Source organism: Microtus pennsylvanicus, chromosome 11 (genome assembly GCF_037038515.1).
Source record: "Microtus pennsylvanicus isolate mMicPen1 chromosome 11, mMicPen1.hap1, whole genome shotgun sequence".
In the NCBI taxonomy this organism is placed as follows: domain Eukaryota; kingdom Metazoa; phylum Chordata; class Mammalia; order Rodentia; family Cricetidae; genus Microtus; species Microtus pennsylvanicus.
In genome coordinates this window covers 35,450,168-35,463,517 of record NC_134589.1, presented here as the reverse complement: position 1 = coordinate 35,463,517, position 13,350 = coordinate 35,450,168, and the positions used below count along the sequence as shown (strand labels likewise).

At 39.7% G+C, this 13,350-nt stretch overlaps 1 protein-coding gene across 1 annotated transcript in view; it reads right to left on the bottom strand.

The window, feature by feature from the left end:
* The window catches only part of Brip1 (BRCA1 interacting DNA helicase 1), a 124,562-nt gene that overhangs the window by 27,048 nt on the left and 84,164 nt on the right, over nt 1-13,350 (bottom strand).

Genomic DNA, 13,350 nt, shown 5'->3' with positions numbered 1-13,350 from the left:
AAAGCACGAAGACCAAAGTTCAAGCCCGCAGAGCAGGTGTGGTGGTGCACACTGGGAACCAGGATTCCAGAGGCTGAGACAGACTCTAAGGCCAGTCCGGGATACACCGTGAGGTGAGTGAGACAGACTCTAAGGCCAGTCCGGGATACACCGTGAGGTGAGTGAGCCTGGACTACAGAAGACTATCTCCAAACAAAATAAAAAGAAAGTTCAACAATCAACAATTAAGACTGTATCAAATTAAAATCCTTCTGTATAGCAAAGAAAACAATCAAATAAAAAAGCCTAAATAACAGGAGTAAAGTCTTTACTAGCTATATATCCAACAAAGGATTAGTTTATGTAGAATACACAAAGAACTAAAAAAAAAATTAAATAATAACAAATAAAAAAACCCAGCCAATAGGTGAGCTAAGGAAAATGAACAGGCAGTTCTCAAAAGATGAAATGGCCAATGAATATATATATATAAAAAGTTTCTTCTTTCTAGACATTTGAGAAATGCAAATCAAAACCACATTGACGTTCTATTTTACCTCAGTCAGAATACCAGTCACCAGGAATACAAATCACAACAGATGCTGGCAAGGAGATGGATAAAAGGGAATCCTTATATATGGCTGGTGGACGTGCTAACTAGTTCAGTCACCATGGAAATCAGTGCAGAGGTGTCTCATATGACCCAGCTATACAATTCCTGGGTGTTTACCCAAAGGACTCTGAGTCAATATATCACAGAGATACTGGTCTATTAATGCTAACTGCAACATAACTCACAAGGCAAAGTTATGAAATCATCTTAAGTTGTCTGTCGACAGGAACGAAGCAAGAAAAGGTGGCAAACATACACAAAAAAACTTTTCCAGCTTTAAAACAGAAAGCAGCTATGCTATTTGCAGGAAATGAATACAAACGGATAATCATACTAACTGAATTAAGTCAGTATCAGAAAAATATTGTATGTTTTCTCTCACTTGTAATTTCTAGATTTTTATATATAGTTGAATAAAATCACAAATGCATATGTGAAATGAAAGAAGTGAAACTGCCTCGGGCTGCGGTTCTCAACCTTCCTAACACTGCAGCCCTTTAATACAGTTCTTCATGTTGGGGTGACCCCAACCATAAAATTATTCTCATTGCTACCTCGTAACTGTAATGCTGCTCCTGTTACGAATCATAGTGTAAATATCTGTGTTTTCTACTGGTCTTAGGCAACCACTGTGAAAGGGTCATTTGACCCCCAAAGAGGTCATGACCCACAGGTTGAGAATAGCTAGTCTAGGAGGTCAAAAGAGACAACTAAAAAGAGGGAGGGATTAGAAAAGTCAGGGTAGGAGGCATGGGAGAATATGTTCAACATAAAATATTTACCTGCATAAAAAATTCAAATTAAATTTAAAAATTAAAGTTCAAACTTCCAAATTAAAAAAGAACAATCATTTGACATTAATTAATAATAATAAGAAAGCACCCTTCAGGAAAATAATCATATTTTCTGGTTAAGCACTCAAGAAGAATGGTTTTAATTCTGGTGAAGGTAGAGCTTAAAACCCTGGCATTTACAGCAAACCCAAGCTGGAGAGAAAGACTACATAAGAGACATTTACTGTTCAGAATTATGCTACAGTGTAAACACTTTTATCATTGTATCACAATATAAATTCCAACAGCTCAAGCTCTCAACTGAGTCTAAGACCTTATAATGTGGAATAATTTGGCTAGATAAAAGGAGTGTAACTGGTTTTATTCCATTTGGCATATTTTCAACATTTCTGAAACGCCAAGTTAGCCAAATATAGAACTTTTTTTTTTTAATGAGTGAAAAAAGTTTCTGCCAAGAGTTAAGAAGCCAAGCTCCCTTTTAAATAATAATAACATTTAAAAAAGCACATTAGAAACAGTTTTCAAATGTTACTTTCTGTTACATTAGGACTTACCCACAATAATCTACCAAGAAACAAGAACTAAGACACAGTAATAGCAATATAACTTACTTCATATGTGCTTCAAGACTGCTTTTGGACAAGACACTTTTTTAGAGAAACCTGTTAAACTTTGTGTCATAAATTGTAGCTGTTGAAAAACATACCAGGACATTTGACATTTAAGAAACAGCTGGGCTGAGGCTCAGGGAAAGATGTTGTCCAGCACAAACAAGGCTCTAGGTTTAATCCCAAAAAAGAGATCGGGGAGAAGTCAGGTATCTTCTGTTCTCTACACAGGCACCACCATTACTTAAAGCAACTTAGCTATGGCTACTCCTCAGAATATTTAATTGGGCACTCCCAAGTAAATCCTTTAACAATCATGGCACAGAAATATCTCAGTTGGAATGGACACGAGATCTTAGTTTTTCATTATCCAAACAATTTGTCAAGTAAGAGCACAGGGCAAAAGAGGAAATTAATATTTTCCTATTAAAAGGAAAACAGTTAATTCTTTAGGTCATGATGAAAACTGTAATATGCCTATTTTGGAAAGGACTTAGTTTAAAACTTTATGAGTCCTAGGCATCATGGCAATTTAGTAAGGCTATCGTGTTGAGATACAGCTTGGATGGACACGCGAATGCTCCAGTGATCATCTCTGAAAGTGCCACCTCTCAAGTGATCATCTGTTCGGAGGGAAGCAGAGCTGCAAGGCACACACACGGCCTGCAGACTGTGAGTAACCACAGCGCTCCCACAAGCTTCTTTTCTGAGGTTCCTCTCCTATAAAAAAGAGGAAATGGCTTCTGCCAACCTTACCTCAGACGCTGACTGAATAAAAGGACAATGAGCATGAAGCAGAAAGCAGCATATACTGAGAGTGAGCTGGCGAAGGGACTGGTGGTGCAGGCCAGCAGTAATCCCGGCTATTCAGGAGGCTAGCCCAGGAAGATTCCAAGTTCAAGGCCAGTCTAGAAAGGAAAGGATGGAGGAAGGGGGCTGGGGCTCTATTTGGGGATGAGTGCACTTGCCCAAGGGTGTGTGTGAGGCCCTAGGCTCCACATCCAGCAATGAAAGGGGAGAAGGGAGTAAATGGGTTTAAGCTTTTATTTTTCTCACATTTTCTAAAACCCAGTATAGATATTTTGTGGACTTTACAGTCAATTGTAATTCACTGCTACATGAACATGAAAAAAGGCATAGGATTATGTAGGTTATATAGTCATTGCCTTAGGTTCTTCAACCCAAATTAGGGTTTTAACATCTGGTTATTTAACTATACTAATGAATGTGTATAAAATTTCAGGTGACTTATAAATTTCTTTAGTTTATGGCACTTTCATAAAACAAAACAAAACGAAACAATGAAGTGACGAGTTTGTCCAGTTCCGCGGTTTTTCTGTCAAGGTGTTTCTAGGCACTTGGCAGTTTGTAGTTTCATCACATCTGTAAACCCTCATGAAGACCCTGACTCACAAGACCAGCCCCCTAGAGGTGGAGCCCAGTGTTATGGAGAATGTGAAGGTTAAGATCCAGCAAAAGAGGGCATCCTTCACTCCCCCCAGCAGGGACTCATCTTCGCAGGCAAGCAGCTGGAAGACAGTCACACTCTTTCTGATGACAACATTCAGAAAGAGTCAACCCTGCACCTGGTCCTCCGTCTGAGGAGTGGCTATTAGTGATGCAGTCTGCATTCCCAGGGGGGCAATGATGACATTACTCTGCACAAAAGCCATTTGCCCCCAATTTAAGTTTAGAAATTACAAGATTCAGTAATAGCTGAATTTGTTAAAAATGTTAACAAAGGTTGTGTTGCATGGATAAAAAAACAATGAAAAAGGTACATCGGCAGACTATATAGGGAACACTGTTCAGTTTTGGAACATCTTTTTCTTCTGCAATTGATCACAAATGTTCCGAGAAATTATGGCTTACATAAACACTCTTTAATATGCTTTCTAATACTTTCTGGTCACTTTGAAATCTATGATTTGGTTTTGAGAGCAGTTACCTAAAATATGGAAATGGAGAGACACTTGAGAATGAGTGCACGGTTACGCCTGTATTAATTTAAACACTGTTTCATTCAAGTATTTTACATTCTAGTGTTTCTCTTGTAAAAGTCACACAACCGGTGGAGAAAAACCTAGCAATCACAGCTATGCAAAATGAAATATTATCTTATGTGAGAAAAGTAGATCGGGGGAGGGGGAGGGAAATGGGAGGCAGTGGCGGGGAAGAGACAGAAATCTTTAATAAATAAATAAATTAAATAAAAAAAAAGAATGAGGCACTGCTAAGAGGCTTCGCTAAGGGGAAGGAGCAGTATTTCATCCAGCGTGCTACAGAGACCTATGTTTGCTTATGTTCACAACAGGCTCTCTTAGGGAAAGGGCTTTGTGAATGCCATATGATACGGCAAAGGACAGAATGACCCTGTGGGGGTTCCAGTGACAACAGACCAAACACAGAATCACATTTGACAAGATCAAATGTTTAAGAACACAAGCAAGAAGAGATAATAAATGTAAGAAAAACTGTATCAAATGAATACTGGAAACCTCTGGAGCCAGCAGCATCGGGTTCACGCCTATAATCCCCTAAGTCTAGAGACTAGCAGAAGGATCCTGAGTTCAAGATATGCAGTAGGACATGGTACACTCCTGCTTCCCATCACACACACACACACACACACTATATATATATATATATATATATATATATATATATATATATATATATATATACACACACACACACACACACACACACACACACTCCTAAAATGTTAACACTCAATTTATGAGCTCTACAGTCCAGGTGTTAATGAAGTAGGGCATTGTTGCTGTCTAGACCCCTATTATACCCAAATTATCTTCTAAAATAAGAAGCTGGAGCTAACACTCAGTGGGTAGAATAATTAGCCATTCAAGCCTGACAACCCAGCTTTGCGCCCAGGGACTCATAAAAGGTTGGATGCAGCGGCTTGCATCTGTAATCCCAGCATTCTCACAGTGAGATGGGAGGTAGGGACACCGGAGGCCAGCAACCCAGAATACACGGCATAGCATTGCAGCAGAAACAAGACAGAAGGTAAGAGTCAACTTTCGAAAGTTGCCCTGACCTCCACACATGTGCCATGGTGTGCACATACATGCACAATTATACACACAATAAATAAAAACATAAAACTTTTAGAGACCAAAACCCTGAAAAGAATGTCTTTAAAAAGTGAACATATTACTTTTAAGAGCTATCATTTTCTATTACTGTCAGTAATGCACTACGCAAAGCTCCTAACATGTGGACATGTGAGTATGGAAAAGGACATACAGAACCAGAGCAGTTTGAAAACTAATGCTTTAGAGAAAAGTAATAGAGACTTTGAGCTTTACAAAGTTAAAAAAACAAAACCAAAACCACTCTCTTCCCCTGTTCTTCAAAAACTTCAACTTCAGTTACATTAAAGTAGATCTCATTCCAAATCCCACATAGAAAATAAATGATTACACAGAGAAGAGGAAGTTCAAACACCCTCAGAGCCTCTTCTAAAAAATAAGCCAGTAAAAGCACAGATGTGCTGATGGAACTGGAGTTTGAGGGACTAGCAGAGAAAACTGTAAGGAAATGCATGGTACAAAGATGAGGGAGAAGGCTGGGTATGTGCCACGAAGTTACGATTCTGTCTACTTGGAAGGCTGAGGCAGGATGGTTATGACTTCAAGGGTAGCATTGGCAACATAGCAAAATCCCTGTTCCTTATGGGAAAAACATGGATGTTGTGAGTAACACTCAGTGGACGAGCACTTGCACGTGGGTTAGGTTACATCCCTAGAAATGCAAAACAAAGGGCACCACGTTTAAGGTGCCTACATAGTGAGACCAGTCAGAAATAAGGGGCGGGGGTGGGGGTAGAGCAAGGGACCTGAATTTGGATTCTCAGTACCTTCATCCAAAACAAAATAAAACCAAATACCAAAACCAACCACACAAAAAAGGACAGGTGGCAAGTGCCTGTAATTTCAGTTATGGGAGACGGAAATGGAAGAATCTGGACATGTCTAGCCAGTCAGTGAGAGACACATGCACGCACACACGCTACTATTGTAGATTGCTCATTTTAATTCATGATATACATGTTATATGTAAAAGAGTGTGTGCAACTAAATTTTGCCTACAAGAAGCTTTTTGCAACATGGATGCACTTTTGCCCTGTCACATCTGGCAGGTGAGGGCAGGAGATGGGAGATGCATTACACCTTCCATTTCCAAGGATCCAAGCTATTATGTATTTATTTACTGATGGTCTCATATTGGTTAGCTTGGCCTTGAACTTGATCCTCCTGCTTCAGTCCCCAAGTTCTGGAATTGTAGGAGTGTATCACGTCTGTTTTTTATCAAAATATTAAATTCAGTAGGAAGACTAATATTGTAAATAGTGACACATATTACAACCTATATTATCTGATCCATTAAAATGTGTCTACTGGGAAAGCTTGAATGATAACTGTAGCCCATCCACATGCCTGTAACTACAGCTCTAGAGGAAGTCTGACAGAGTGAACCAAGTGATTAACCCACTGCCTCTTGGTCTTTTGGCCAACATTGTATAGTTAAAATTCATAACTCAAATTCACCTCTAAGGAACAAAATTACATTTACTTTTTGAGAAGTCAAAAACCAGTTCCTGAGTTTCCCTTGAGGAGATGTTGTTAGTTATGTTGTGTCAACAGATGAGTGTGAACACAAGAACCAATCAACCTCCCATGCGCCCACGGTGACATATAAGTCCAAGACTCTGACCTAGTTTGAGAGCAAAATCAATTTACAAAGCTCCTGTGTTTGCAAAAACACCAGAAAGAAAACAAATTTAGAATTTTTCACAATATCAAACATTATTCGTCTTCATCCCTTTAAGGAAAACACAGACAATTGATCCTGGGGATGTGGCTCTGTGGTAGTGCTTGCCTAACTCATGCAAATCCTGGGATTGATTTCTAGCACTGAGGGGGAGGGGAGAGAAGTCACTAAAGCAACTTACCTAGTTATTGTATGGATTCTCCTTTGATTCATTTGTCTTTCAAAGGGTAGTATTTTCCCAATTTTACTGCCCATTGCAAATACACAAGTGGTCAACTTCGGTTGCTTACTTAAACTATGTTTTTTAATTTAAGATATATTTATAAACTGCTTTTTAATATTTTTGGCCAAGGTATCCCCTCCCCCACATCCCTTTTTAAACTAGAAAGGGATTTTCTGAAGAGTAAGGTGTAAGTCACTGAAACTAAACTCATTTGGCCTAAGCATTTCCAACCATGCTATCCTAAATGTTTAGACTACAGTCCTTTAAATTTCTCCACAGGCCACCCCCCTGGGGAGCACGTGCTGTTACTGGGTTTGGTCCAGGTGGGTTTCTCTATCAGATGCTACACTACAACCAGAACTCCACTCGATTCTGACTTTAGGCTCTGTTCCAGGATCTGTTTTCCCAAAATACAGAATCCAATCCCAAAACATGAAATTGCCATACAGAGCCTTAGGTGAGTTGACTTCCCAGGAGAGTTCACAGGCTGTTTGTCCCAGCTCCCCCAAACAGTTCTCGCGACTGTATCCCCTGAGGATCCTGTTGTCCATTCTGCTCACCTACACCTTCTTCCCTTCTTTCCTGTGTCAGATTAAATACCACTTCCTCAGGAAGCCTTTCCCGACCCATAAAGATCTGCTGTACCGGTAATTCTCACGGTTCCTATGACTTCCTTCAGCACAACCGTGACCGCTTTTACTGTCATGTTACTGTTCCTTCCTAGACTGAGATCTGCAGGAGAAAAGGGTAGTGCTGTGCTCCCAGGACAGGTAAAAAAGGAAGGCTGAGACATTATTCTGGCTAGTTTTATAATCTGAATAGTTTTGCTGTAATCTCGTATCTGTATGTACCTCACCAATTTGTGATGCGGGTGACCGAATTTTAATGCTACCATTTCTGTAGTTGTAATTATGTAGTGAATTTGTTTCAGATACCCATTTAAAAGGTAGCTTTGTTATATGTGACTCAGTTGCATTAAAAGAAAATCATGTTTTTCTTAGTTATGCTTCCTACCAGCCTCTACTCATAGAGAAGCCTGGGTTCCCTCTCACGCCCCTCATGTACTTCAGTCTAGTGTGCAGAAAGTTTTCTTTTAAACTATTATACGATTAAGTATGTTCTTACAGAAAGATCAGAAGCATCTGGGAAAGGTGGATATGAAAAAAAAAATCCTCACCGGGAAAGTTAGCTTAATGCTCACCCTTCGGAGTGGCCCATTATCAACGTTTCATAGTGGGTTTCTTTATTTCCAAGTCCCTGAAGAATGAGTAGTAAATTATGACTTGAACTAAACAAGTCACACTTGGCTCCGAAATGAAATTTCCCTACCTCTACTTTCTAGTCCCCAGGGTGGGAAGAGGAAATCCTGTCACAGCCAAAGAAGTCATAGTTTTGGCTCTAACATACATTTTCCTGTCTCTCTAAAAGCCAAGCTCTGCTAGCAAGACTGTAAAGTCTCAGGCCAGTATTTTAAGCTGTGTTTAAATTTTTTACCTCCATAATCTTCCTTAAACTTAAAAATTAGTACCATAAAATTAATGTCATTGCCTTCTTTTTCTCACTCAAATCACTTTTCTAACTCAGACATGAACCTCAACTTTGAAAAATGTGAATTCAAATGAAAGACAGAAAATAATGCAGCGGTTAATCTGTTTCATTTCTATTAGAATACAGAAACTGTTTTTTACCTATAGATGGCTTCCATTCAATTCTGTGTGACAAACAGTATTATAAAACCGCGAAGTTCTAGGTTAAAGTCCAGCAATTTGAAGCTGTTTTGGGCGATGCGTTTATGGGAATCATTGATCTTGTTATTTCCTTTTATAGAAAAAAAGAGTATGGGAACGCACTCTAGGGGACAAGTGAAGAGTCACACCTATATGTTCTCCTGAGAGAGCAGGCGAGCTTATAGTGAGGAGTATGGGTTCCGGGACAACCACTCACTTGATGCTGTATGGCAAAGGAAGGGAAGTTCATCTCAAGATTAAAAGATCCTGTCTGAGCTGACAGTACAAGGAAGTGTCCTACTGATCTTGAGGAAAGGTCAATGTGCTGGGAGAGGACCTCCAAGACAGCCCTATAGCAGCAGCTCGGAGCAGTTTCCAAGAAACTAAAGCGGCTCCTGAGTTCTGAAAATTCTCAGCCCTCTAAACACAAGACACTGAACTCAATGAACCTGAATGAGCTTGAAAGTGGACCCCAAACTACAGCTGAGAATGCAGCCTATGGAATCCCGAGAAGACCCAGGTAAGCCATGATCTTCAGTGTAAACCACCTGGCAGAGTATAGACATGAACAGTCAGCAACAACACAATGAATGGACCCTTGTGCGTGTGCATTAGGAAATAATAAGGGCCTGTGTGGTGACACATGTTCTTAATCCTGGCACTCAGAAGGCAGAGGTAGGCAGACCTCTGAGTTTTAGGGCAGTCTGGTCTACATAGAGAGTTCTTGGCCTGCCAAGCCTACATAGTTAGACTCTGTTTTTAAAAAAACAAAAACAAAAAACGTAAGTTATCTAATCCTAAGTGGCCAGTCCTGTTAAAACAGGTTCAAGTAATATTAAACAGACTCAGGTTACACTTGCATACTTATTTGTACATATATAACAATAATAATTAAAGAATATGAGGCCATGAATTTGAAAGGGAGTGGAGGGGGCATTTGAGGGGTTGGAAGAAGGAGATGATGTAATTATATTTTAATTAGAAGAAAAAACAAATTAAAAAGTAATAGCCAGGTGTGGTGACATGCACTTTTAATCCTAGCACTCTGGAAGGCAGGGGCAGGTGGATCTCTGTGTAGTTATAACTCTAAACATAAACACTAACAAAAAGACTAAAACCTACAAAAGGAAGGAGGAAAACATTAAAATACAGGCTGGGATCCTTGAAGTTTGAAACACGATGACTAATATGGAGCCCAAGAAGTTTCAGTGTTCAGACCACTTCAGATTTTCAGATGAGAGATACTCACAGTAAAGTCTGCACATAGGAAATACCTTTGGATATAGGACATTCAGTCTCTAGTGTATATAAAACAACTGAACACGAAAAGGGCAAGAGTGAATGATCTACAAAACAAAAAGCACAAGACACGGAAAACAAATTGCCAATGGTAAGTTCTTCCTCACTATGAACTGTGTTAAATACAAACGGGTTAAACTTTGTAATTGACAGAGATTGGCAGGATGAATCGGGGGAAAAAAATTCTATCACAATTTGCTGTCTACAAATGACTCAATTTGATATAAGAAGTTGGAAATTTATTTCGTATTGAATATAAAAATCTATTCACCAAGGGTCATACACCTAAATTTAAATTTATATAAAAAAAAACAAAAGAAAATATCTGTGGCAAACTTTTCATGACTTTGGATTTGCTAGCAACTTCCTAAAGCAGGAAGTAGTTTAACTGGATTTCACCAAAGTATAAAAATTTTGTATTTCTTTTATACTCCATTGTGGTATACAAATAATTATTTTTCAGTAACTGGTGCTGGCCAGTCACACTCTGTAATGTGTGATCTATAATAAATAATTATTGCTTCAAGTCTCTAAGGTTTAGATTTGTCATATAGGACTGATCCAGACATATGACAATGTGAAATATACGTTCCTTTACATCTGATATTCCTGAAAAAGAAAATACTACTGGAGCTGGGGAGAGGGTAAAAACGTTTGCTATGCAGGCAAGAAGACCTGGGTTGGAATGCCTAGCGACCATACAAAAAGCCAGGTGTGGCCACACATACCTGAAATCTAAATGCCGAGGAGACAGGTGGATCCCTAGAGCTCTGGGGTCAGCTAGCTAAAACAGTGAGCTTCAGGCTCAGTGAGAGACCTGTCTCAAGCAAGTAAGTCAGAGAGTGATAGAAAAGACCCCTGACGTCTTCTGTGGCTTCTGTGTATGCAGACACGGGCACATACAAACATGTGCATATCCACCTTATGGCACCCAAAAGCGGGAGGACTGACTAACAGAGAAAGAAAGCATTAACAACCCAAGTTCTGTATAACAGGCCCAAAATTACATTTGTTGAAGGCAGAACAAAATAAAAAGAAATTAAGGATTTTTCTTCTAAACATTTTTTAACTTAAAGAATTTTTGAAAAACAAGCAAAGAATATAACAAATACTTAAATGTTAAACATTTCTGAAACCTTTTTGGGAAAAGGAAAAGTATCTTTTGATACTATCTCTTCTTAAATGTAATGAGTATTGTAAGTCTGACATGAGACCTTTTGGGCATCACTACTTTGTAGCTATTAATACTCAGTGTAGCCTAGTAGTAGCCATAAAATCTGTCATCTTTTCCATTTGTGAAGAATGTGTAGATTTAGAGTATGAGTACAAATGGAAAGAATCTGTTTAAGGGGGAATGCATTTAAGATGCTAGAAGAATATGCAGTGTACGAGAGGAAAGAGGTTGTCCATATTTATCAAAAGCACATCCACACAACCCTGCAGGGCCAGTGTAAAGCGGCAAGACATCAGTAGGCAACCACAACGGTGGGCCAACAGCAGGTGTACCAAAGCACATGTCACCACCCCACAACAGTTGTCTGGGCAACACTAGCCATTTCAGAATAGCAGACACAGCCTAGCATGCTGGCCAAAGTAACACTGGGAGTTGCAGACAACAGAAGTTGTCAAGGCCAGCAAACTCTAGAAGGATTAGATCAGGAGGCACTGGATGACATACCCTTGTGAGGATGTAGAAATTCTGAATAAGTTTAGATTTTTGGAAAACTCAAAGCTGATGAAATAACTATTATTTATTTATTGTTAATGTTACCCCAAACTGTTCTACACTAGAGAATTAAAAGTAGCACATATAATTTATAGTGCTTACTAACATACTAACAATAACGAAGGTAACTATGCTACTGAAAGAACTTGTATTTTGGCATGATACCTTAGCTGGCTGTATGCCATGAGTAAGGGTATAGATCATACTCAGTGGGCCAGCTCAGTGGCTAGGAAGTGCCAAGTCTTGTTCTCTCTTTGCTAGCACCTTCAAAAGCCAGTGGGAAACACAGAAAACTCTCCCTGAGATGCTACTGCCAGCTGTGGTGCTAACTTTGGGTGCTGACTTGACCACTTGACTAAGGGATGCTGAGGAAATCATTTCTTCTGGGTCTGACCGCATGTCCCGGTATTGGTTTGTGGGTCAGCAAACTCAGTGAGGAAGACGTTCAGCTGTGGGCCACAGGGAAGTAAATGAAGGCAAAGAGAGAAAGCTCTCTAGCTGCCCCTCTGAAGCTGACACATTTTTCTGCTACAGTTAACTTTGGATGTTAGATTTTAAGTTCTTTGGCCTTGGGACCCTGAAACTTGCCAGGGCTGTCCCTGGGTGAGGGGGGGAGATGACCTTTGACCGTGGATGGAGCTACATCATCAATGCCTGTGATTCTAAGTCTTTCAGCTTCTTGAACTGAGCCATGCAATCAGCTTGCATTTGGCTTTTGCTGAACTTTTCAGCTAGCTCCTGTAACTGAATGAATATAGACACATGCAAGTACCTACATGTATACAAATACAAACACACACATGCACGTTCATTTTTGTTTTGTTTTTCGAGACAGGGTTTTTCTGTAGATTTAGAGCCTAGCCTGGAATTAGCTCTTGTAGACCAGGCTGGCCTCGAAACTCACAGATACTGCCTGCCTCTGCCTCCTGAGTGCTGGGACTAAAGGCGTGCGCCACCACTGCCCATTTACATTCATTTTTTAGTTGGTTCTGTTTCTCTGGAGAAGCCTAATACACCACTTAGCACTTACTGCGATGAATAAAGTTAGAATAAAGCTCAGGAAGCAAACACTGATAATGAAACAAAACTTTTTTTGGTCTGGACCAGTGATTCTCAATCTTCCTAATGCTGTGTCCCTTTAATGCAGCTCCTCATGTTGTGGTAACCCCTAAGCACAAAATTATTTCTGTAATGTAATACTACTTCATAACTGTAAATCATACTGTTTTTGGAGATAGAGGTTTGCCAAAGGAGTAGCAATCCACAGGTTGAGAACACCTGGTCTAGATGCTGCTTTAGGCATGACTCTCCTAGTTAGAGCCACAGCAAAATAGAGCAAACATTCTCAAGGCGTAGATGCCAAAAGAAGGGCTCTAGCAGGCTCAAGCAAACACGGCAACAACAGGGTTTGTCTTTTACCCTTCTCCCCTTGCTACAAACTGCTAGATTATATTCCTAAAGCCAGCCACCTTGTCTGTTCCCTTATTTGGCACTTTCTCTCCCGATGTTGACAACCAATGTCCATCTTTTGAAGTCCAGCAATCAAAATTCCTCTTTTGGCAAGTCTTAATTAACATGCCCAAT